General features: G+C 36.1%; 1 long non-coding RNA gene across 1 annotated transcript; it reads right to left on the bottom strand.

Annotated features, from left to right (window-relative positions):
- Window positions 1-176: 176 nt before the first annotated feature.
- Window positions 177-27,295, bottom strand: LOC309626277. The gene is made up of 2 exons (XR_014243080.1): window positions 16,537-27,295; window positions 177-16,502 (listed from the first exon to the last, which is right to left on the bottom strand). It is a non-coding gene; the product is annotated as an uncharacterized lncRNA (long non-coding RNA).
- Between the last annotated feature and the right edge of the window lie 251 nt (window positions 27,296-27,546).

Below are 27,546 nucleotides of genomic sequence, written 5' to 3'. Positions count from 1 at the left end.
CTCTTTTTGAATTATGGTTTTCTCAAGGTATATGCCCAGTAGTTGCCCATCTAAAATTAATGCCCATTTATAAACGGTTCATAGAATTCTATGCTAAGAAAGTGTCTACTCTGAAGAACTGAAATACTTCTCTTTATCTGACAGGTGAAGAAATGATTGAAATGGTAATGGTGCCACAATGGGTCCCTTACAAATCTGGCCCTCCAAAATCAATTTTAATGATAGTTCTTGATATGGAAAATGTTTGCTTTACCAACATCTTGCAAAGACTGAAAAACGCATCTTTATAAATCTTGATCAGCGTATTGATCTATAACAAATAACTGAGGTGAAACAGTGTGCTTTCCAGGCAAATACAACTTTAAGACAGTTCTAGCCTGCCCCTCACCTTCCAATCAATTGTTCCACAACTGAGGAAGTTCTAGAGTCACAAATGGATGTAAACCACCATGTTTCTATGTTTTCCTCCTCTATTAGGAAGTTTACAAGGATTCTTTTTCAACCCTAGAAAAGATTTTTTTTTCCCCTGATTTATGTCAGAATCAAAATGCACAAGATCCCATGAATCTCTGAGCTCCCTTTCTCAAAGCAACAATCAAGTTAGTCTTTCATGGGAAAGTCTCAGAAAGCTGTTTTATTTCTTTTCCTTCTTTCTGCCCCAGTGTAGAATATTAAGCCTTTCAGGTATCACTCCCATAAATAAACGGAAGCGTAATTTAATGCTCAGCTTAAGTAACCAACTTGTTCAGCTTCCTGTTATAATTACTCAATTATTTTTAAGTCTCCTAGGCTAAATAAATGAGTCCTTATGATAAGCCACCTCAAGTCTTTTTTTTTGTCAAGTGGAATTAAATTTAAAAATATAAAAGGAAGACAATATAAAAGATTAATAGAAGTTTAGAGTTGAAGAAAATGTAGAAGTCATCTAATATAATCTTTAACTTGATTTACAGATCCTTTCTAAAAACTCTTTGAGTTGGTTGAGGGTAAAGGTCCCCTCCATCTATTTTATTTTGTGTGCTCCCACAGAACATGAAGTTCACCAATTTACACACAATGGGTTCTCAATAAATATTTCTGACAATTGTTGAAATATATGATATATAACCGTGTTGGGCCCAACCTGTCAGTGCCTATTGGTGAATATAAATTATTTCCTGTGTGGAGCGTTCACCTTTGTAAGCTCTAAATACTGCATGTTGATGCTCAAACTAAGAATGGAAACTTCTCAGAATTTACTGGATCATGGAGGGTGTAACTCAAGAACAGTAATGTTACTTTAATGTAGCAGTCTGGGTGCTAATATGATATATTTCTGCGACTAAATTTGAAGAAGTTTTAGGAGAAAAGGTTTTAGCACTGGGTACAAGACGTTTTACAACATCTGGTTTGGCATTTCAAGAAATATTCCCCAGAATGTCCTGCAGTCCACTCATGAAAAATGAGAGAAAAATATCTGGTTTTTCTCTGACCTCTATTAAATGAGAAGTTTCATGTAAGGCTAAACTTGCCTGTCTCCAAGTCAACTTTCTAAAAGCAAAATGCAGAGAAGAATGTAAAAGAAAATGAGGGAAATGGAATGGGGTTTAAAGAAATAAAATTGAAAAGATTGGCTTCAAGAGGAGCTTTTCACTACAAAATAACAGAAATAATATAATTATTCCAGTCCATATACAATACCTGTTCTCTGAAACAGCACAGCCCATGACGAACAGAAAAATCTCCACAGAGCCCTAAAACAGAGACACCAGCCCCCTCGCTTGCAAGTGTGGTAAAATGGGATATTCTCACATGAAGAGAACAGAGGTGGTCATTGACCTGTTAGAACTTCAATACCATGTATAAGACCTTAGCTCCTTGAGGACTAAATTTTCACTAGAGCAATATTTGCATTACTAAGGTGCTTAGCACAAAGTAAATACTAAATAAACTTTTGTGACTGAATTGATGGAATATTCATTTTTTTTCGTTATCATTGAGTCTTGTTTGTTTCTTTATCTCCTTTTTGCTCCAGTGAAAATAGCAAAATACTAGACAAGATCCTCATTCTAAGGTTTTCCTTAGGATCTGGATGGAGGACTCTTTTATAGAATTAAATGTGTCAATAATTTGCAGTGCTTTGCTGCTGAGAAGCAGCATAGAATAGTGGTTAATTCCATGAGTCCAGAATTAGGCACTTCTTTATTCATTGAGGGACCGTGGACAATATAATCTTTCAGAGCTTCAGTTTCCTCATCTGTAAAGCAGAGAAGGTAACACTGACTCTTTGATACGCTGGTTGTAAAGATTAAAACACAGAGTGCATATGAGTGTTTAGCATATTCATTGGCCCATTTCTAAGAGCATAACAAATGTTAACGAGTTGTGTTATGATTGCTAGAGTTAAGTGAGGTAGCCCTTTGAACTGCATACTCTAAATATGCTGTATACTGTTTCTGCTTTATGAAATAGTTTTGGAAAAAAAAAAGAGTTGACTTTGATCACATGTGGAACTGTAAAAATTATAATCTCTGGGTGTTTGTTGTCAGTCCTCAATCCCAAAACAAAATATCAGTTAATAATTTTTTACTGGGTATATTTCAGTGATTACACTGGTATAATGTTAGATATTCAAAGAAGGAGTTTAAACATCTGAGGTAAGGTTCCACTTCTACCTTTTTCATGCATTCAGTTTCCTCATTTGTAAAATGGGCAACATTTATTCGGCAAACCACACAGGGTAATTTTGCAGATTGAAGCAGATCGTACATGTGAAGTCGCTCTGAAAACATAAAATGTCTTATGCATAGAGATTTCTATTATTCATCAAAATAAACTGGTCAATAGCTGTAATTTCATGAATTTGTATTCGTACATATTTCTCTTTATCCAAATTAGATAGTTCACGAGGACTGCTTTCTTGTCTTTTAATTCTCTCACCAACATAGCTTTTATTGATTAATTAGTATATGAAATGGAGGATGGTAGTGTGCAAATTTTATGTGCTCTAAGGTATTAAATGCATATGAAATAGCTGCAAAGAAAGAAAGTTTAGAAAATTATATACTATATAAATAGAAAAATGGATGAAATAGATTACGTGGATATGGCAAGATATGCACCCTATACTGTAAATTATACAGAGTGAAGTCCCTTTCATATAAGTACATATCCACATGAAAAGCTCTGGAAGACTAGAGACCAAATTTCACTAGTGATTATTTTTAGTTTTGAGGTTATGGAGGATTTTACTGTGCATAGAAAACAAAATTATAGCCCAATTTCTTTCTATAATTAGCCTGTACTATAATCAGAAAGAAGACTCTAAACTATACAAAATACATGTTCCATAAATACACTTGTAAGAACTTTTTAAACTGTAAAATCTTTTGTTCAAGGATAAGAAGAGTCCACTATGAAAAAAGATGGCTGCAGGACTGCTCTGTCTCACCTTACTTCAACCTGCTGAATATTTCCTGCAATCTGTTTTATTTATCATGTTCAATTGGCAAATGAGATGACAAATTAGTTTATGCATTAATTACTTTTCCATCTGTGTTCCCTTTTAGAGAAGCAAGGACAGCAATGGCAGGTAATTAAGACGAACTATGGCCCATTACCGCTCCACTACTTGGTTCTCTTTCTAACCCGCATGCTCCTTGTTGCCAGATACGTATCGGAGAACCACACCTTGAGATTGATTTAACTAAGTCTTGAGCTAGTAAACCTTTACTCTGATTCTCAGTCCCAGTTTATTTTAAACACATGATTGTTATATATAGCTATAGCTATAGGTATAGATAGTTATTAAACAATAAAAGTTTATTGTATAATATGTAAGCAATATATATATAAAAGAGCAATACAATTATATGTATATAATTATATATTATATGTACATATTTTATTGCTTATTTTAATAGTGTTTTTTTGAGAAAAATACCTTTCAGATTAAAATTAAAGTATAGATTTTGATTTTAGAAAACAAAGGAATAGCTGTTTATAATCATCTATAGTTTCTATGGTCTAAATTCAAGATGCTCATTTTTCTAAGAAACAGTGTGCGAATGTGTGCAGATGTGGGTGTGTGTATGGGTGTGTTTGTGCAGAGACAGAGAACTGACTCAGGTGAATTAATTTTTTATTCATTAATTTCCCCTCTTAAAAAAACAAGAAAACACTAATATGCATCCATGGTAAACCTTATAACACGAAAATTTTAAGTTATCAGTGAAAGTTCTCTTCAACACTCCTCTGTTCACATACCTGCTTAAATGTGATAAGTACCTTCCAGAACTTTTTGTTTTACCTAGTGAGATGATAGATAAGTAGGGAGAGAGACAGGCACATGCATACATCTCTAAATATACATATATGTTCATGTTATTGTTAAAACCTAGTTACATTGCCAAAGACCACTGGGAGCAAATCTATATTCTTACAAAATCGATTTTCTTGACTCAAGGAATCAAGAGCAGACACCCCAGAGGAACAACAGGACGCTCCTGACAAGTGAGAGGAGGGAAGTATCTAGTGTATGGTCTGGCACCCACTGAAGGTCTTTGAGGGGGACCTAATGGAAGCTCGGATCAGCTCTGGACTGTTTGTTGCTCCTCAGGTGGGGTTAGGAGAAGTGGGATGTACTAGGGACTGAAAGCCATGGAGAGGTGGGGTGGTTGGCTATTGGATGTCTTCCTAGAGAGGGATATATTAAAGCAGGACTGGGGGCATCACTGAAAAGAACAACAGTCACTAGAAGGGGGGGGTGTCTCTGGGGCATTTTCCAGCCACTGCATGACCTTCGGAGAAACAACATTTCCTGGTAACTCAGCTTGATTAATGGCAGGACTGTTTTGTTATATTTCATCCAAGCAGATTTTCACCACTCCTTCCCAGATTTTTAATCTTGTGAGATATATACTTTATATATATAAACTATACTATATGTCGTTTTACTTTCCAAAATAGGAAATTAGGTCATATTATTTTGTGCAATTTACTTTTGATGATTAGCAATCTGAATTCACTCTTCTAAGTTAGTATATAAACTTCTGTGGTTGTTATTTTTAATGGCTATATAATATTCAGGTGTAATTTAACCAGTCCTCCATGTTGTATTTCCATCAATTACTTACTATTTTAAATCACTTAGATATATAGATATAATTAGTATTATATATAGTGTGCACGCAACACAAATACATACACATATGTCCTTAAACATTTCAGTAAGTATTGTTATATATTTCTAGAAACAAATTTCTAAATCAAAGGATAAGATATATTTAAAATTTTGATTATGATTAACCTCTAAAAGTGTGGTAGCCATAAAACTCCCAGAGACTATGTATGGGAGTGACCCTTTCTCCACATGCTTATCAATATTAGATTTTATAAATTCTTTAATTTTTTGCAATATAATAGGTGGAATTGGTATTTTATTATTATAATTTGAATCATTGATTACTAAGAAGTTCAGCATCTTTTCATGTTTATTGTGCAACATTTGCATGTTTTCTTTGGTCACTTGCCTTTTGTAACTCATTGAAGAAACTTGACTTTCATAGATATAGTTCCAGTAGCCTCATTATTACTTGAACACTAGAGAAGTATAAACGTTCAAGTAAGAGCAGTGGTCCCCAACCGTTTTGGCACCAGGGACCTGTTTCATGGAAGAGAATTCTTCCACGGACAGTGGAGTGGGGGTGGGATGGTTCAAGCAGTAATGCGACTGATGGGGAGCGATGGAGAGCGGCAGATGAAGCTTAGCTCATTGGTCTGCTGCTCACCTCCTGCTGTGCAGCCTGGCCCGGGGTTGGTGGGGGAGTGCTGGGGACCCCTGAGTAAGAGGACCTCAGGTCAAATACTGAAACTCTGCTTCTGGGGTTTGTCTTTCACTGATCATAATGCAGGAGCAAGTTCACTATCTATGACCAATGCCAGGAGCCACTGTTCTAGGCTGGATTTCACCACTGACTCGGTACAAATTCAGTTCTTCCACTGCACAGTGAACCGGATACAAATTGTCTTTATATAACAGAAAACCTTATGATAATATTAGGAATGTGAATTGTTTTGGTGATGAAAAATTTTAATTGTTGTAGAGTCTATTTTGTGTACAATTGTACCTGGTCCCATCCTACACACCTAATAGGAAGTTCTAAAGATCTCAAACCAAGGCCATTTTATATAAATGGTGTTAGAAATTTTGGAACAAATTATTGTCCATGGTTTTCTCTGAGTTTCTTATGGTTTTAGAAACCATAGGAAACTTCTTCCATTTGTTGATTCATATCAAAGCATCTAAAACACTCAGACATATGTAATAGGTACCCTCCAAACAGATATAAATTAAACAAAATCTTCTCCTTCCCAGAAGTAAAAATCTTTCCCTTATAAACCTTATGATTGATTGAGAATAATTATTGTCAGATAGTTTCCATCTCATTAATTCCCCATCTATTTTTCCAATCTCATCTAAAACCAACTCTTAGCATATAACTTATTACTCTTAATTTAAATTTCCCTCAAGTAATATATTTCACTTAACTTGTGATCTGAGTGTTTTATTTAGTCCAGATTTATTGAACTCAGTAAATTATAAATACTATTGCACAATAAAATGTAACTCCACTCATTATTTTGGAATTCAATGTGTCTGCCATTTCAGACTATATATGTGCAAATTCTTCAAAACATTCTATGTTTCAAGACTTTGCTTTCCATTGGTCTGCTATCTCATTTAAAATTTAGACTACCATTTTAAGTGTGAGGTAGCTAGATGTCAATTAATTTAACAGTTTTAACTGATTATTAACTGCATTGATAAAGGGGAGAGATATCATAGCAGATATAGAATATTTACTCTCAAAGAGCCTGCACTCTAAATGACAAGATACTAAACTAAGGATAGTTAGAAGTTAAATATTAAAATAAGGGCATTCACAGAAGTAATGTGGTGGCAACTTAGTATAATTGATCAAAAGTAGGAGGAGATGGTTGTGATCTGGCAGAATTAGGGAGGGAGACATGGTTTACCTGTGTTAAACCTTGAGTAGAAGGGCATCAAAGGAACAAAATATATGAGGCATTCATTGATGTGAAAAGTGAGGGTCAAATTGAAGCATATTTATTGAAGTCAAGTAATTGACACTGTGGTCTAATGGAAAAAGAATATCACTGGAGTTAGGCAAACCTGGGGTCAAACCAAGGATTCTTCTCTTATTAGCTATATGATATGAAAAAAACTTTTTAACATTTTTAATCGCAGTTTTTCTCATGTGACCAAAAAAGAGATTTAAAACACATATTTGGATATGGAGATCTCACACTGCTGATGGGAACATAAATTAGCAGAGCCACTTCAGAAAACCCTCTGGTAAATGGTTTAGGAGACTCCTTAAAAGAAAAACCCTCCACATCTGACAGACACCCAACAATGCCCTTGGCCTTTTTTTTTTTTTTTTTTTTTTTTGGCCTTTTCTGTATTTTTTTTTTTTTTCCTTTTTATATCTACTAAAACTGAGTATATGTGTATCACCCGAACTAGCTATTTTTCTCATGGTTTACACTCAAAAGAAGTGCTTCTATATGTTCATCAAGAGACACATACAAGAATGACACATACAAGTACTGTTCATAAGAGCTAAAAACTGGGATCAAGTGAAATATAATTAGCAGTAAAATAGGTAACTCAGTTTTGGTAGATTCCTACAATGGACTATTACACAGAAATGAGAATGAATGAACTCTGTCATATGCAACAATATGCCAAATCACGGATAAATCTCAGAAACACAACATTCCACAAGAGAAGCCAGATGTAAAAATACGTACAATTCAAAACCATGCACGTAAATTTTGAAAGTAGACCAGAGACATGAGCATCTTCCAAGATGCAAGTAAAGTTCTGTTCCCTGCTCTGGGTGCTGGTAACATGTATGCGTTCACCTTGTGAAAAATCATTAAACTACACTTAATGATCATGCACATTTCAAGTTGTATACTACACTTCAATAAAATTTATATTAAAATTTTTATATCTATATTCTGGCAATTTGTAGGAAGCATTTTAGCTATGCCATTGTTTTTCTATGTCTTTCCTAATAGGCTATGTGGAGAGGACAGGCTCAGTTAGAGGAAAACAATTTGGTAAATCCTTGAAAACTAAACCATCTTAGGCATTTGTCCCATTGAGATAAAGAATTATGTTCACACAAAAACCTGTATGAAATGTTTATAGTAGCTTATTCATAAGGGTCCAAAACAGCAAACAGAGACAAATCTAGCTGTCTTTCAATGGGTGAATATTTAAACAAGCAGTTGTGCATCCATACCATGAAATTCTACCCAGCAATAAAAAGGAAGGGAATATTGATATATGCAACAATCTGGATGAATCTCAAGGGAATTATATGCTAATTGGGGGGAAGCCAATCTCAAAAGGTCACATATGCTATGAATCTATTTATGTAACATCCTTGAAATGACAAATTATAGAAATGAACAGATTAGTGGTTTCCAGGAGTTAGAGATGGGGCATGGGGGTCAGAATGAGGGAGGATGTGGTAATAAAAGGTTAACATAAGGGATCCTTGGAATGGCAGAACTGTTCTGTACTTGATGATGGTGGTAGATTCATGAACCTCTACAGGTGTTAAAATTGCATAGAACTAAATACACACAAATGACTACAAGTAAAACAGATAAAATCTGTGTAAGATCAGAGGATTTTATCAAAGCAGTCATGCTGGCTGTGATCTTACACTATAGTCTAACAAGATGTTACCTACCATTGGGGGAAACTGGATAAAAGGTACTTGAGATCTCTCTGTATTCTTTCTTACAACAGCCTGTGGATTGACAATTTTCTCAAAGTAAAAGTTTAATTACATGTTTTGATAGCAAGAGGGTGACCCCAAACTTGACAGTATGCTAATGTTGCAGAGACCCTCCAAAATATTTTAAATGGGCAAGATCCTTCATTTAACCCAAGTCTATAAATGGGTAACCAATAAGGACATTAGGCAATGTATAAACATGAATTTTTAAAAAAATGGCATTTGTAATGCTTATATAATGACTCCCCTTATGGAAATACCAGAATTAACCAGTTTCATATTTCTAGAATTATGGCGACTAAATATTTTTTCAAAAAAAAAAAAAAATGTTCCCTATTCTATGAGTGTGGGCTTCACAGAGTGACTTCCTTCTAGAGTACAGCAAATTAAAGGAGTAAAATGTATAGAAAGTGGAGGAACCTGACAAACACCACCTCAGCCAGGAGATCAAGGGCGACATCAATAGTGATGAGTCACAGTATCTAGACTTGATATGATGAGGTGAAAATGACACTTCACCTCGGTGGTCTTCCTCCCCAAACCCGTAAACCCATTATAATCATTGCAAAACCATCACACAAATCCAGTGGAGCTTCTTTCTACAAAATAACTGACCAGTCCTTCTCAAAACTATCCAGGTCATCAAAAAGCAGGGCCAGTCTGAAAAACTATCAGAGGTAACAGAAGCCTGAGCAGACAGGACAACTAAATGTGCCATAAAAATGGCTAGAAAGAATATCACCTGGTCCTGAGCTTTGAACTTTTTACATCTCTTGATACATATTAAGAAATCATTTTCTGAAAGTTTATGCTTCCTACACTTGTCCTTCCATTAAATTGTATAAGTGCATTAATCATCACACTTACAATGCATATTTTCTTTAGAAATAACAGCAACAAGCTATTCTACTCTATTTCATTAGCAAAAGAAACAAAAGTCTCAATTTAATTATTGTGTCTTCCCTTAACAGTCAGGGTAGCCCTGTATTAAAATACCTCTTGGACATTTGTATTTTATAATCTGTGAAACCTTGTTTCTTTTTTTTTTCTCAAGCTTTTATCTTTTGTTTTAAAATCTCTCCAAACATATTAAGGCTATTAACTCTTTGTTTCTTTTGTTACAAAAATTTCCATATTTAACTTCTAAATGCATTTATGGTTCTATTTGAAGCAAAACAATCTTAAATTTATATATGAGGTAATTTATAGAACTTTTGTTTTGTTCCTACAAAGCCACACCTCATCCTTAAATTGGGTAAATTTCCACCTATCTTGTTTTAGTTTCTTTGGTTTCATTTATTACATTTTCTCTGCAATTTACGTATATTTGAGTACAGTTTATGGAACTTGTAATTAAAGGAGTTAACAACTAAGAGTGTCATTTTTGAACAATGCTCTGCTTTCCTAGTGAATCTGCCTCCTGGTTTGTTACATAGTAAGTTCATATGGTTGTTTATTTTGTGAATATTTTAATTTGTAGTTCTGTGGGGGGTTTTGTTTCCAACACTGAAATGCTTTAAATGTTATAGTTTCATTATAAATGTATAAAACTGATTATAAATAGTGTAATTGAATAAATACTAGTTGTTACACCTAAAAATGTTTCTCTGTAACCAGTACTTATTTTTCTAATCACAACTTTACATTGTCAGGTTCAAATAAAGTCACATTATATGATTTTACTAGATTTGCATAAAATCTAAAAACAGAAAAACTGGCTTATCATGTTCAATTCTCCCATCTGTGGACTTGGTATTTCTCTTCATTTTTAAATCTTCTTTTACATCTCTCAGCAAATATATTCAGATTGGTTCAGTTCAGAAGAGTTCTTGTTATGATGACTTGCAAGCATTTTGTTGTTGCTCCTGTTATGAATGGGAATTTTTCCCACATATGTTAACTAACTGACTGTTGGTTACACAAAACATCTATCAGGTTTTGTACCTTTATTATTTACATAGATAAAACTGAATTTATATCTTAGTTCCAATAGTTTGATTCTCTTGGATTTTCCAGGAGGAAATTATTTTCATATACAAATACTGATAATTTTGTATTTTCCCTGATATTAACCATAAATATTATTTCAATTTCTTGCTTTATTGCTAGACAGTCCATAAAAATATTGAATAACCATGGGTATCCTTTGTTTGATTTTAATGGGATTGCTGCTATATTTTCAAAATTATGAATGCTCTTGTCTGTTGACCTTAATCATTATATTGAAATGCTTTCTACCTTTTTCTCTGTCCTGGAAAAAAATGGTTAAGCATGGGAATCCCATGTAAAGTCAAACGTTGAAAGAATGTGTCTCTAAAACTACTAATCTAGTGCTACCAAAAGGCTTATAGTTCCTTGATCAGGTTTACCTGCCTCAGTGCCTTCGTTCAGCATTTTTCTTCTGCCTAGGATCTTCTTCCCTGGTTAGTTCCTGTACTTCCTTCAAAGCTAACCTCTGCATTACCTCCTCCAAAAAGCCTTCAAAGATGGTTGTTTCCCTCACCCAGTCTGAGACTAGAGCACTTCCTGCATGGGCTGAAACACCTTATAAATAGATCTAACAGTACAATTAGCACATAAATCTGAAATTGTCTGCCCATCTGCTCCTAAACTATAGCCTCTTTAAGGGAAAGCACTTCATATTATTGAGCTACAGGTTCCCAGGGACAAAAATAGTGCCTGGCAAAAGATTTTTTAATTGTTTTTAGAGCAAAATGTTATCCTTGTGATGAAATGTTAGAATTCTGATGGTCAGTCATAGATATTATGTTCCACTTGGCATGTATTTCCACTTTATTAATTATAATTTACCCCTCTTTATATAGCTTATATCCCAAGTTCTCACATTAATGGGAGAAATTTCTCTTATTTTAATACTTATAACATGCTAAAGGCTTTGGAAAAATAATCAAACCCTCATGACAAAGCAATAAAGCAAATACTATGACTTTTTCTTTTTTAGATTCCACATGTAAGTGAGATCATACAGATCATGCAGTGAATCATCTATCTCTGTATGATTTATTCCACTTAGCATAATGCCCTTAAGGTCCATCCATGCTGTCGCACATGGCAGGATTTCTTTCCTTTTTATGGCTAATATTCCATTGTATGTACGTGTGTGTGTGTGTGTGTGTGTGTGTGTGTGTGTGTGTGTCACGTCTTCTTTAGCAATTCGTCTACTGATGGGCACTTAGGTTGCTTCCATACCTTGGCTATTGTAAACAATGCTGCAATGAACAAAAGGGTGCATATATCTTTTCTAATTAGTGTTTTTGTTTTCTTCAGATAAATACCCAGGAGTAGAATTGCTGGATCATATAGAAATTCTAGTTTCAGCTTTTTGAGGAAACTCCATACTGTTTTCCACAGTGTCTGCACCAATTTGCATTCTCACCAAAGAACATAAGGGTTTCCTTTTCTCCACATCCTCACCAACACTTGCTATTTGTTGTCTTTTTGATGTTGTCTACCATTTTGATAGGTGTGAGGTGATATCTCATTGTGGTTTTGGTTTGCATTTCCCTGATGATTAGTGGTGATAAGCACCTTTTTATATACGTGTTGGTCATCTCTATTTCTTCTTGGAAAAATGTCTATTCAGATCTTCTGCCCATTTTTTAATAGGATTTTTTTCCTGTTGATAAACTATGATTTTCATTTTATAGATAAGGAAACAGGGCTCAGAACGTCTTTGTGAATTAGAAAGCTTAGAGTTAAATCCAGGGTTTCTTCTGACTTCAAAGCTTGGTCCTGGAACCTCTCTGTTGTACACTCGTCCACTCTAGTAAATTTTAGTACCAAGCAAATGACTGTTTGGGGTTCACAGTATAAGCGAGGCCAGAGATGACACTCCCAGAGTGAAGTCTAGAGAAAACCTCTTAAGTCCTTGGAATGTGAGAATTCACAAATCATAGGCAAAAACATTCATGTTAAAGATATTCTTTGGGATTGTATAGAAATATCTACTGGACTCCAAGCAAAAAGCTAAAATAACACTAAATCAAGTTCATTTTTGAGCTTTACCACACAAAAGACTTTCATTTATGAGGCTTAAACTATTGGCTTAAATTGTTTAAAGGAATTTCTATTTTTAAATTATCTCTTTTAATCTTAAATACATGTGCGATTATTGGAATAAACTTAATTGAACTGTTTTTCCAAAGCCTACACTACAAAATTCTTATTAGATATTTTAAAACTACTATTCCAACTCTGAGAGATCCCAGATTTGTTGTGGTCATTCAGAATTGACATGATATTGGAATTTGGGACTGTGTCACACAAAGGAAACTTGTCCCCTCAAGCAATCATGCTCTGTTTTTAATCTAAATTACCAGTAGGAATGAAATGTTCTTTTTTTCAGCTGATCTTCATATTTTGATATTCATAGTTTAATCTCATGTCTTCTCTGTAACTTAATTGCTTTTGAGGGAAATTGAATTTTCTGCCAGTCAGTTAACTTAAAAATCCTGAAATAACCATTATTTTCCAAATTTGTTTGATTTTTCCATTTTAAATTTGCTACTGAATAATATTTTCTAACTCCTCTAGCACCTCCTCAGCACTGGCAGAACTTTGTTGAAATTTTAAATCTTTGCTCAATCATTTTATGCCACCTCCTCTTTGTTAAAAAATGAGCATAATACTGCTCTTGAGGCCATTTCACATCATTTTACCTCTAGTTCTTCTTCTGTTTTACATGTGTTACCTTTCTTACACTTCACTTCTATACTCAGACTGCATCTAATATCCTATCTACTTAGTTATTACCCTTGACCTGGCAGACAATCCTCATAGGAACAAAAAGTTATGTCCTGCTGAATCAGATTCATATTCAATGCCAACCAGCTTTGTCTCTCTTAGTGGAGCTATGTGATAATGTTTAGCTTGGGGAAAACAAGGCTCAGGGAATGCAGGGTATCTTTAAATATGCAAAAGGCTGTCGTACAATAGATAAAATAGGCTCATTCCATGATTCTGGAGAGCTGATCAAGATGCAATTTAGAGGGAAGCCATTTTTATTTGATAATATGGAAGAACAATACGAGGTGTAAAAATGCAATGTGCTGCCTCTGGAAGTACAATTTTCCATCACTGATGTTTTCAGCCCACTTGGAAAGACTACTTTTCAGAGACCTTTGTATTTAAGAAACAGATGAGTCTGAACAAGGCTTCTGCCCAACTCTTGTTTCTGCCTGTCTGTGTTTTGCTCTCATTTTCTCTAACTGCCGATCAGATCTTCCCAGAGGTAGGGAGTATGGCTGCTGCAAGCCCAGGCATAATGATCCAATGGAGAAAGTCTTTCCTTTTTCCCAGTGTCCATATTTCTTCCAGGTAAAGATCTCAAGCCCTGCTTGGTTCTTGAGCTCACTTCTTGAACTAGTTGTTATTGATGGTAGATAGGGTAGTTAGTACAGTTGGCTGAGACCGGTTGCATACCTGCAGCTGCTCAGGAGGGAGTGAGGTTGTGATTAAGAGGCTCCCAGGAGCATGGCTCATGGAAGAAGGATGCCAGGCAGATGAAAACAACATAGACCAAAACCGAGAGAGCAGAATCATATCATGTCCACACATATCTGAAAGACTCGCATTAAAAATAATTTCTCCTTAAGAACTGTCAAATACTCAGTTGTTCTTTGGGACACCAAAAATTCAGAAACACTATTAGTATCTGATTTAAAATAATTATAATATTGCCTAAGACATTTCAGGTCTGAGAATGAATTCCCATCTCTGTTTTACCTGAACTCCTTTTATAAATGCTTTCCAGTTTGTACTGCTCTGTGTGCCATATACATGCAGGATATAGACCAAAGCCTGAGAGCCTTTCTCTACAACTCTGAGCTTCTGATTTGTTCACATCCATTGACACTGGGCCAAATTAGGGAAAACAATATGCAAGCCATCTGATTATTTTTGTTTGCTCCACTAGGAAATACAGCACTTTGCTTTCAAATGAACAAATGATTAATCAAGATGTGACACTACTCGTAAGAGTTTAGGGCTTTGGCTGACATTTAGCAGATTGAGAATTGGAATATGACACAGCGTAAGAAAGCTTGACTTGGAGGTCCCAGGGTTTCTGGTAAGTGGCCATGTTGAAAGAAGGACGAAGTGGTTGAGAAAGCTCAAAAGAAAACTGTGAGGAGTATTCAGCATAGCAGTTCTGGACTTGAGAGGTTTTTTTGTTTTTTTTTTTGTTTTTTTTTAACAGACTGTTAAAGGGGAACATTTTTGAAGAAAGTTCCAATTAGCTTTTGCTGAAAAGTGCCAAAATTTATATTTAAGGCGTACAAGAGAGCTATCAAATTTGTTAATAGTTTCAAAGTTATCAAGGAAATATTAGCCACGTGGAATGGGGGTGGATTACTTTATTTTAATGGTTGATATGGTGTCAACAAAATACGGGAAGTTTTGTGAATGTAAAATCCAGTTACACAAGAAACATAATTTGTTTACTGTTTTTGGATCTATTTACTAATAAAAAAACCTGTTAATCCATTAAAAATTATCTTTTACTTGGCAATTGATAAATACATAAACTTTCTTAGGTTCTTTTCTTGCTATTCACTAATATTTTTCACTCCTGCATTTAAAAAAATTTTTTTCTTACATATATATGTATCTATCCCTTTTCAGATTCTTTTCCCATTTAGGTTATTACAGAATATTGAGCAGAGTTCCCTGTGCTATACAGTAGGTCCTTGTTGGTTATCTATTTTAAATATAGCAGTGTGTACATGTCAATCCCAAATGTGTGTTGGAAGTGGGCACTGGAGGTGGGGGGGATGGAGAAAGTATGACGTCCATGGAGATTAGAATTATTATTTATTTCTTTAACTAAAAAAAGTCCCAATAATATTTTATTCTTAAAGAAAGGCAGAAATCGTATGGCCCAATTATGATTTTGGTGGAAAGGTTTTGGATCGTTATTTTAGAAGGCACACAAAAAATCATCTAGGACTCTGTCTATATAAGCTATATTTTTTGTACAATTCTATATTTCAAAGTAATAGACTCAGTATCCTTCAGGTGCTATGAGATTCCCACGGGGGCTTCAGTGTTCCACTTTCTCATAGGGGTGAGCCTCTCAAAATGACTTTACAATGCTTTCAAGAGAAGGCTTTACACAGACCCTTATAAGTGCTTTGTCTCTTGCTATTTGTATTGATCTGACCTGAGTTACCCAAGTCTTCACCCTTTTATTGCAGGGTAACGTGGAAGTCTCCGGAGGTGTGGCTTTTGTTGGGTTTAGGACATACTTCATACCAAAGCTTCCAAACATAGTTTCAGTGATCCTAGGGTTTTGTTCTACTGGCACGCATGAGAAGAAAAGCTTGGTTCACAGCCTCTGAAATGTGGAGGGCTCAGGGGAACAGAATGGTTCATGCCAGACCCTCTGGCCTGTAGCTGACCTTAGTTTAAGCAAACAGATTATGTATAACCCGTGGTATAATATTTGTGACTGGACAATGATGGATGTTCTATACTCTTTTATTTAAAATTCCATATAATGTTAAAAGTTTTGGTAAGGAATCATAAAGTCACCCTTATTTGGAAATTCCTGAAAAGCTGAAGGTTCCTAATATTTAGTCACAAACTAAATTTACCTGAACATTTTGTCATAATTGAAAGTACTGCACACACTGAATTCAGAGCCTTCCTAGTATGCTAGGGTAACTACAGATATAGACACACACACACACACACACACACACACACACACACACACACACACAGTTTTACAGTATCTACTTTTTTCTCACTGGTCTTTTCCATTCAACATCATATTTGTGAAAGTTATCCATATTACTACATGTAGTTTATTCTTTGTGCTATATACTATTCCATGTTGTGCAAATATACCGAAATATACTTATCCCATCTACTATTTTTTTTTTTTTTAAGATTTTTTTTTTTAATTGATTGATTGATTGCTATGTTGGGTCTTCGTTTCTGTGTTACGGCTTTCTCTAGTTGCGGCAAGCGGGGCCACTCTTCATCGCGGTGCGCGGGCCTCTCACTATTGTGGCCTCTTTTGTTGCGGAGCACAGGCTCCAGACGCGCAGGCTCAGTAGTTGTGGCTCACAGGCCCAGCTGCTCCGTGGCATGTGGGATCTTCCCAGACCAGGGCTCGAACCCGTGTCCCCTGCATTGGCAGGCAGATTCTCAACCACTGCGCCACCAGGGAAGCCCTCCCATCTACTATTGATGAGTATTTGGGGAGGGTACAGTCGGTTCTGCTGGTGCATTTTCTTGGTGAGCATCTATTCACCTTTCTGTTGGGCGTCTCTTTAGGAATGGTGTTGCTGGGTTTCAGGATGAGCATATGTTCAGCATTGGTAGGTCTTCTGTCAACAGTCCACTCAGACCAGGCAAACTTACATATTAGGTGGTGTAGCAGAATTCCAAGGTGTCTAAATTATTGCTGCTCAATCTCCTCACCGATTTAATAGATGGAAGCCATAATCCCAAAGATTACAGGAAAAATAATGTTATCTTTCTGGGCTTTCCAATTCTGTGTCATAGAGGGCTGAGACACAGAAGCCAATGGATTAATGCATTTATTTGAAGGTAATTAGACACTGATCTCACAGGTTTATGCAGGAATATTGCCAACTTTAGACCTTTCACCTTCCTTAACTAATTTCATTTAATTTCTTTTTCTTTTTCCCAATTGCTGTAAAAATTCAAAATGTATGTAAATACAATTCATTGTAGAAAACCAGAAACTACAGATAAAATAAAAGAGAACATTTAAACACTGTGAATTTTCCAATTTACATGTTTTAGTAGCTATCTTAAAACCCTTAAATGGCCAAGGGATCTCCTTTGCCCCCAAATATACTTCTTATTCCTCAGCACAGATCATGACCAGATCTCTGCCTCAATGCTTTTCATTCCTGCCCTTATTCTCTGTGTACCACTTCTATGTCTAGGAATATACCGGGCTTTTCCCATTCCGAGTCTTGAACGCCACCCTTTCCTGTTCCCTTCTTTTGAGAGAGTATTATGGGCCTCATTGTACAAGACAGAATAGAATCAGAGAGGTTAAGTGACAAGCAAATGTCACACAGAAGAGCCAAGTTCAAACCCATGTCTCTCTCCTTTCATGCTGAGTTATTTAACCATTCCACTCTATTAACCTTCCTTTTCCTGGTAGAGGTTTCCCAGGCCTCCCAAAACTGGGTAAGAGATTTTTCCCTTTGTGTTCCAATAACCACCTGTGCACATACTAACGTATTTCATTTGCTTGCTTAAGGTGTTACGCCAATGGATTTTAAGATACTTGAGGGTAAAGACTGTCTTCTTCACTATTATATCTAGAATAGCTCCGGGTAAGTCATTCATTGTCTCATTACCAATTTTTATTTTTTCTGTTATTTACTCTCTGAAATTACATCAAATATGTAAGGATCATTTGATGTGGCAGAAACTCCCTCATTATTAAACTACCTGAACTCCTGTCTGCCTATTGCTCCAAATCACTGGATAATTTGGGAGGCAGAATCTGTGGTCTTCAATGGAAGACAGAGCTTTAACAGGCCCCAGGGGATTGGGCATTTCCTGCATGTCATGGATGAAAGTGATGAAATAGACATGTTTTGATGGCATTGGCATGGTGCCACTGATTTCCCTGTAGCCTGTTAGTGAGGCAACAAAAGCTTGATAAACAACAATTAACAGAAGGGAGTGGAACTATTATTTTAGGGAGGATGCTGAAATCATCTCTCCATGTAAAGCATTACACAACTAGTAAGAGCTTCTTTGGAATGTCAAGGATTGCAAGGAAGAATTATAAATACCTATTTGCAACAGTACAATATTATTTCACTATAATCATCTCTATTTTATAACAAGATTATTTATCCTCAAATTCACTTTCCAGCCAATAAAGTAATGCCAAAATAATTTTAGTTTTTGGGGGGTTTTGGATGAAAAAAGAACAACAAAATAAAAATAATTCACCAAATTAATAATTGGCTGTCAAATTATTTTCTACAAACTTTTTTCAGTTGAATTTTAACAAAAAATATTTTAAATAAGTTACTCTGTTATGTAAAGTATTTATAAATTCTATTTCTCATTGGACTAATAGTCTTTTCTCTTTCAGATTTTCAGTAATTCTAAATTAGCATGGAATCTAAATGTTTGGAGTTAATATCTATACATATTGACAAATTTGAATTTTCATGATTCACTGAAGCATTTAACAATGAATGAATATGTATTAAGTGCTTGGTACTGTATTGAAATTTGCAAAGATAATATCCGATTCCTACACTCATGTGGTAGGTAAGAAAAAGATACTAACTAATTTACAAGACAGTAAGAGAGATTCATATTGAAGTATAAATAAACTAACATTCAAATAATTATAAGGGATTGGAATAACAGAGAAGCCTTCACAAATGAGGTGGTATTTGAGCTGAATTCTAAGGGAAGACTAGCATTTTTCTATATGATAATGTTTAGAAGAAAGTTTCAGGTCAAGGGTTAAGACATGGATTTCTGAAAGAGAATGCCTTATAGAGGGAACAAAAAGTGGCTAATATGGCTGAAAATGAATGGGTGTGCAGTGACAGATGAGATTCAAACATTAACTAGTGACCAGACTATGAAGGGCCTTAAATGCCACACTGATGAATTTAAATTTTATTCAATAGACAAGGAGAAATAATTGATGGATTTTTAAGTAGGGGTTATCAGCTGTGTTTTATATCATTTTCAGAAGGAAACATAAAACTTTGGTTATTAAATGAAGACTGGCTTGTAGGAATGAGAAATAACACAAGGAGAAAAGTCAAGAGGCTAGTATGGTCCTTCAGATGAGTGATGATATAGGCGAGTCATTCTAGATGTAAGTAATATAAGCGCCACAAAAGTCCCACCAGAAGAGCTGCTATTCTCAGAGTTAGCCCAAAAATCTGAATCCTAAGGCAAAGAGTTGGATTTTTCTAGGAAACATATATTCCTATCTTCATATTCCAGCATTGCTGTAGGACTTATACTGCACAAGCTCATGCCAGCACATAGGCCAACTAGACCGAGAATCTCTCCAACCACCAAGTACCTTAGACCCACAGTTCTCACATATTAGCAGGTACCAGAATCACCTAGAGGTGTCGCTATAACACAGGTTGCTTGGCCACACCCCTAGAGTTTCTGATTCAGTAGTTCTGGAGTGGAGTCTGGTAATGTGTCTTATTAACAAATACCCAGGTGATGCAGACACTGTGAGTCTGGGGACCACACACTGAGAACCACTAGTAGACAAAATTGTGAAGAATGGGAAGTTATAAATTAAAGAAAAAAAATCGTATACTTCAACAAAAACGTAAGGATATGTTAGAAGAATATTTCTCGCAGACTTCTTAATAGGAGAAGCAAATGATGAAATAGCATAAACATCCAAAGCTAGACGCTTAATTCATGGAATAACATATCTATGGCTGAATAATATGCAGTCATCCAAAACGATGTTGTATAATAATATTTAAAGAAAGGGCAAATTGATAGAGTATTGAAACTGATTGAGTATAAACTAGAATTGAATTTTTACTTTTTGAAGTAAAAATTTGTCTCTGCTTGTACACGTGTACATATGGATACAAGTATAGAACAAAAGACTAGAATGATGTGTCCCTGATGTTAGCAGTGGTCATATTTGAGTGGTGAAATTTATGACTTATATTTATCTTCCGTAGATTTGATATATATTTCCCAAGCACGTCAATAAATACAACTAACTTTAGGCTCACAAAGGTATTTTTAATATTGATGCAGGTATGCATTTGCATTGATACAAAAGGAAGGAAATCAAAAGACAAACAACTAACATCATAATCACTAACCCAGTGGGAAATAGAAAAGTCATTCTGATTGATCAAATTTCGCCCCAAAGGAGTGACTATATAAGCTGTGCTCTTTGCCACTTTAGGGACACAGAAAGACCCGAGACGAAATGGAACCCATTTGAGTTGAACTGACCTTCCATCCAGGCATCAGAATGAAATTCCCAGGGTCGACCTTTGGAGAGACAATCATAACTAAATGCACGCTAACGGTGAGTAGCTTAGGTTCACGTCCAGAGGAAATGGAAACACTCTAGGCAGGGAACAAAGCCACGTGAAATAAGAAACCAGGCTCCCTGAAGGAAAAGAGATAGAGGCACGGGGGAGAGAGAGAAAAGGGCAAGCCATGAAGTCCTGGGGGAGATTTAAGGTTCTTGTGGCACTTTAAATTATGCTAGCTTGACTTTCACACAAGATTGAATTTAGCTGCCAAAAATGAATCTACTCTTTCTTTCCTTTTTTTTTTCTTTTTTTTCCAAAATAGTGTTAAATTTATTTCAACAGGCCATCTGAGCTATTCAGTTTTGTTATGAGCTGATGAAAATCCATCATCAGCCAATGACAGACCCTGCCTTTCCCTCACTCTAATTTAAGGTCTGAGAACAAGCAGCTGCAGCATTCATATCAAAAGTCAGGCGCGTCGCAGGCAGGTCTTCCTCTACTAAGATTAAAATTTGGCCTCTGTTTCTACAGCCCAGAGTCACCCATCAGGAAACTTGCTCTCTTGTCACCTTTCCCAGGGAAGAGACATTCATTCCATCAGAGAGGTGTGTTAAGGACCCTGAAGGCAGACACACTCTGGCTCTGATCTCATCTGTCCCCACAGACTAATCAGAACCAGACTTGATCTGAACTTGACCTAAAGGCCACAGGGAAGAGTGATGGCTGCCTGCGACTCATTCCCTGAACTGTGCCTTTTCTTGTATGCAATGGAGACTTCAGGAGGGATTATTTCCAAAAATCTACTTCCTCTGTCTCTCTGCCACTGTCACCATATGGCATTTGTAGTCTGCTCTACCGGAATCTATAACAAAATGCAGTGTTTGGTACTTACCTTGGGTGAGTTAAAATGCGGATAATCTATGCCCACTGTATCGAGTCTCTGGAGGGAGGACCAGACAATCTGGAGGTTGGAAAGACTCCTTGGTTGATTCTGACGCAACTAAATTCTAAATACCACGGACAAAATGATAAAGAATCTGAGTGTGTTCTACAACTTGCTTGTTTTGTGAATTTGGGAAAATTACTCTCTCAGAACCTCCGCTTTCCCATCTATAAAACCATGATCATAATATCTGAATTCCTACAACAATTGTGGAATTCAACCGAAGCCCACAGTAAATCAATAAGCGTTAGTTATTATTATTTATCATGATGATAATAATAGTCTTATGTACATAGCGGCTTGGTGAAAAAATGATGGATTTTGGAGTAAAACTGAATTCAAATTCCAAATTCAGTATCTGTGGCTTCCAAGAGATCAGGACTATTCCCTTTCAGAAAAATGTATAGGTTGAGTGCCTACTGTGCGTGTACCATTTTAACTCCTGGGCAGATAGTGAAGAACGAGATAAATAAGTTGCTTTCTTACTTTCCTGGCATTTTCCGTCCAGTGAGGAAACAATAACAAAACATACATGAGAGACACAGACAGACACACACACATATTGAAAAGCCTATGAAGAAAATAAAGCAGATATTTGACTAGAAGTTTCTAAGGCTAGGTGGGAGATAACTTTGGATGAGGTAGCCCAGAACATTCCCTAAGGAGGCCGCATTTGAGCAGATCTTGAGTGATAGGGGGGAGGTAGCCACGTGGAAGAAAGTCTTTGTACATGCACTCAAACACGGCTTATCACTAGTGACCTTAATCTTGGCCACTGGGTTAAGGTAATATTTGTCAGGTTTCTTCTGTGTAAAGTTACCATGTGCCCCCATCCATACTCTATTCTGTGGAAGTGAGTGACTAATTTCAGGCCACTTTCTTCCAGCAATATTATCCCAGAAGGAATCTCCTTCAAATGACAAATAGGCAAGAACAGTCCAACAAGAAAAGGGTTGGATGTAAGCGGGTAGAACAAAACTCCCATCCTGAATTACACTTTGGATGATCTGAAATTTACATAAGATAAGCATCTTGACTGCATTATCATCATAAAGCCTCAGACAAGATATTTCCTGATCTTATTGAGGCTTGCTAAAGTGGAAATCCTTGTCATTCTTAAAGGCTGCTTTATTTCTGCCCAGCAATTCCCGTGAAATGAGATGTTTCTCTGACTCAGCACTTAGGACATAGTTGGACAAACCACAGATATGGTCTTTGCCACAGGTGCATCGCTCTCAGACTAGACATCCAGCTGTCACCTGCCTGCATAGCAGAAACCAGGTGAGACAGGCACAGTCAAGAAACACTGAGTAAAATTCACACAAAGCAAAATCTAACTATGAATGTGCGTCTACCTGTTCTCTCATCGTCTCAACCCAGCCCTATAATTTTGAAAATCGAATCGCTTTTTCCCCTGACTATTGAATTATGTTTTAAAAGTGCTAGATTAATGGTTCTCAACTTTATTTCCTGGAAGACTAGTTAAAGCACAGATGGCTGAGCCCCATTCCAGAACTTCTGATTCACGAGTTCTGGGGTGCAGTGCAAGAAATTACATTTCTAGCAAGTTCTCCACTGATGTTGGTGCTGCTGATTCGAGAATCACACTTTGATAACCACTGTCCTAGATAAATCATTTGTTTCTATGTCTATCTATTTAAAAAAAAAGAGAAGAAAACTCTGGTTTTGGTATTTTAATGAGTTTAAGTTTTCAAAGGTTATAGTTTTTAAGAAGATCTATGTGACTGGATACAGTTGGGGAACAGGGGTGGGGAAAAGGGAAGAGCCCACTCTCAGTTTGGGACAACTCTCAGGGCTGGCCCAGCGTCTGAGTTCACTGGGAGCCTGGCTAGGGCCTAGGTTGTGATAAGGTTCAGGACACACCGAAGTGTGACAGGAGTGATTGTGACCTCTGCCTGCTTCACCCTTCTTCCCCAAAACACGTCATAAACCCTTCTGTAAGGGGTACCCTCCCTATACGCAGAGGAAAGGAGCATCTTCATCTCCAAAGACAAAGGGACACCAAAAAGAATCTAAACAAACAGACCTTCTAAGTTTCCCCCAGTTTACCGCAATGACCTCTACCCTTTATCCCATCCTATTCCTCCAAAATATGCACCCTTTGTCAAGCCTGGCATAAAAATACACAGGTCTGTTTCTTTGGGGTTTCATTTCCTAATGAAGGCTCCCGTATCACATAAAACATGTATCAAATACATTTCTGTGCTTTTCTCCTGTTAATTTGTCTCGTTTTAATTTTCAGATCCGGCCGAGGACCCTCAGGGGATTGAGGGAAACTTTTTCCTTCTCAGCAGTTGCAGATGCTTTGCAGTGCAGAGGCTGTCTCCGCTCCATCCTGTTTCCTTCACTCTCCCAAATGCGTTGCTCTCCAGAGCATTCTCCAATGTGCTTTCTGCACCGAGATGTGGGCCTCAACCCAGGGATGAAAGCTGATCAGCACTTGAATGGGTGGCGACAGTTTCATGTGTGATTGTTGGTTGGTGCTTAGGTTGCACAAACAGACGCTGAATTCCTGCAACCCTGACAATTGGTTTTAATCAAGTACTACATAAATTCACTTTCACAGATCATCCTAGTTTGGCTCAGAATAGACTAAAATCAAAATTCTTAGGTGGTGGTATTATTTTTACTCATAGCTTCTGAAAAAAAAACAAAATAAATGTTGTATATTCCTATAAACTACTTCCCACCACTGCTGACTTTACTGTGTATAGAGATTGAGCAGTTTAATCATCTGCCTTAATTTAAGAAAAGAAAGTTGATGAGAAATTTTAAATAACATATTAGGCATATTGATTGATTTTTAAAAATATGAAAAGCATTTTCACATTCTAAACAACTCTTGGTGTGTAAATGCCCCCCAGCAAATATATTTGACTACTCATTTGGTTGAAGAATTTAGTTTGTGTTAATTGCATTCATATTTATAATTTGCCTTTCAAAGATATTTTTGTCTATTAAAAAGGCTGTTTTATATGCCAACCAATGTGACCTGTGTGTGACCACAAATCTCTCCCTTGAAAAGCAGCTGACCTCTGCTATTCTTTCCTCTTTCTCATTTTTTCCCTGAAAGCAGGTGTTGCATCTGTCACTACTTGGCCACAGAGGACTGTGCTAATTAAAACTTATAAATTACGTCCATGTGGCATTGCCTCTCTCCTGTGAGGCCGTCCTATTTGTTTGTTATGCTACATGGGAGTAGGGTTAAAGAGGGCCACCAATTTTGCATAAACACAGACCTAAATGTTTGAAGGCCAGAGAGCATGTACTGCATTTCTCTGTATTCCCCACTGTGTTTTTCTGTAACTGGGGGTCCATGTGTACTTGTTGAATGATCTGAATCGTCAAGGGAAGGATTTTGTATACATCGCATAGGGCAGTTTAGGGAACAACGGAGGTTAGCTGTAAGACCACAGCAAACATGTAATCACTGATGGTTTGGGGAACAAAAATTTGATCTTACATTTTTCTCCGTTGCCATAAAAGTTGTACTGCCCTGTGACCCCTCCTTCAGCACTTTGCTTCAAGTTGGCTAACAGTGATCTAACTGAGGCAGGTACCCTACGTGCATGTTTAGTATTTGAGAACAAATTACTTCATTTCCTCTCCAAATGAACGTATTTGAAGCATAGAAATCACAGTTCTTTAGCAAGGCATTGGTCATGGGATGGTGGGCTTTGAGAGGTGGGGAATTAAGCTATTTAATTGTCTTCCCTAATCTGTTCTGGCCAACCAACCAATATATGGACTTATATATTTCAACCAAGTATTCATATCAACCTCCTGAATGTTATCTAATAGCAATCATTAGCAGCACTACAAATGATTAATTGAGTCTTAAAGGCTGACATGGGTGAAAAGTAGATAACCCTCTTATTAGTGCCAATAAGTATGATAAACCTGTTCTAGAAAGAAGGAAACTTAGCTTTGTTCCCCAAATTGCTTTCAGTGTAACACTTGCTTAGAAAGAAGACTACAAAATGACAATGGGAGGCAAATTTTGAATCTTTAAAAATCTTAACTTTTTATTATAAAATTTGTAAGCGATTGCTAAAAATTTATATCCCATGGTCTAAGACACACATTGGAAAAACAAAAACAAAAACATAAGTACTACAGTTAGACTTTTGCTGTAACCAAAAGGATAAAAAAAGTCTTGTACCACTTGTACTAACTAAATCCAGGCAATAGCGCAGCAGTAACTGGTCAAAATGTGAAGGTTCAAAGAGCCTGCCTGCTTCCATTTGGATTTGATTATAATTTATTTGAGAATCAACTCTTTTCCTGACCTGATATTTTTCAATGCTTGTTGAATTAATCTTTTAAGAAAGGATTAACAGATGTCGATAAAAGTATTCAATCAAGGCTAATTTTGAAACACTATCTATCATGTTTGACACGATTTGTATCAGTTGAAGTCATCTATCAAACCTTCAAATCTAGCGATAATAAGTTACAAAAGCCACCAATATAACCCACCTGATTTAGCAAATTCTTATTTATAATGCACTGCATTTTTAAAAGTTCATGCAGTGTAGTAGAGTGTGTGATCTGAGCTGGGCCAGGAACCAGCTACAGAAACAAAGGTGAATCACTCAAGCTCTCTAAGCCTCTACAACTTCATTTCAAAATTGGGAAGAATAAGAGCTACTCTAAGTTCATTGGCTTGTTTTAAGAAATTAATATAATAGAACTTTTGAAGTATTGGACAAGATCTATGCAACTATACAAGTCTCTGTTAATCTAATATTATAGTTTTCTAAAACACTGTAAAAATAGAGAATTTTATCATCTACAAAACCACACATTTTGTAAATTTTTACTCTAAGACATTTCTTACATACATAAAATTTCCTTGCAGTTATACTTCTCTTTTTAAGCATCAAGCATCCTTAATATTCTTGACAAGTTAGTGGTAAATGAGGCAGTAAGGCTTGGTCTTCATGAAAACTGAATAATTGAAATTGCCCTTATTGCAGAAACCACATAAAGCTTAGTGTTCTAAATATTGTAAACATCCTGATGACTTTGAAAGTATAGTATTGAATCTATCTACCCCACCAAATAAAATTGTCAACACATTGTTTTCCCAATAATCACATTCACACCAAAATGCAAATGTCCACAGAACTTTATGTACTTTTTTGCAACTTCCTGTGGGTCTATGATTACTTCAAAATAGAAAGTTGAGAAATAAAGCAAAAACAAAAGCAAAAACTCCAGTGCCTAAAAGAGAGTGCCATCCTGAAATAAAGATCAGTATAAACTAGTGAAAATTTTAAATTACTTAATATTTTAATGAGGTACGATTATATTGATTTTTAGAATATTCACTAACTTGAAAAATTTCTTAAGTTGAAGACTTCTGGAACTTCTGAATTAGAATTGGATTCCAACTGGAATCCAAGAATGATGTCATGATTATCAGGTTATCAATTGATATTCCAGTAATGAGGCATTGAATTAAGCCGATTTGTCCTATGGAATATAAGTAAACTTTTGAAAGGAGTTGTTCATATTTATCTTAGTTAGTTCTAAAAAATTTCATCTGAGTGAATCCTTGAGCTTTGGAGGCAAGGGAGAAAGAAGAACTCTTGTTATTCTTGTCCTTTCATCTTTTTTTTTTTTTTCTTCTAAACTTAATGTACCTATTCCCCTAGTTGTATCCTCTTGACTTTGATAGCGATGAGGGTGAAAGGTGGTTACTATAATCTTCATGATTAACTATGGTCTTTGCAATACT

Source organism: Balaenoptera borealis (assembly GCF_965194805.1).
Source record: "Balaenoptera borealis genome assembly, chromosome: 3".
Taxonomy (NCBI): Eukaryota; Metazoa; Chordata; class Mammalia; order Artiodactyla; family Balaenopteridae; genus Balaenoptera; species Balaenoptera borealis.
Note: the sequence above shows the minus strand (reverse complement) of the source record. Positions and strands in the feature narration are given on the sequence as shown.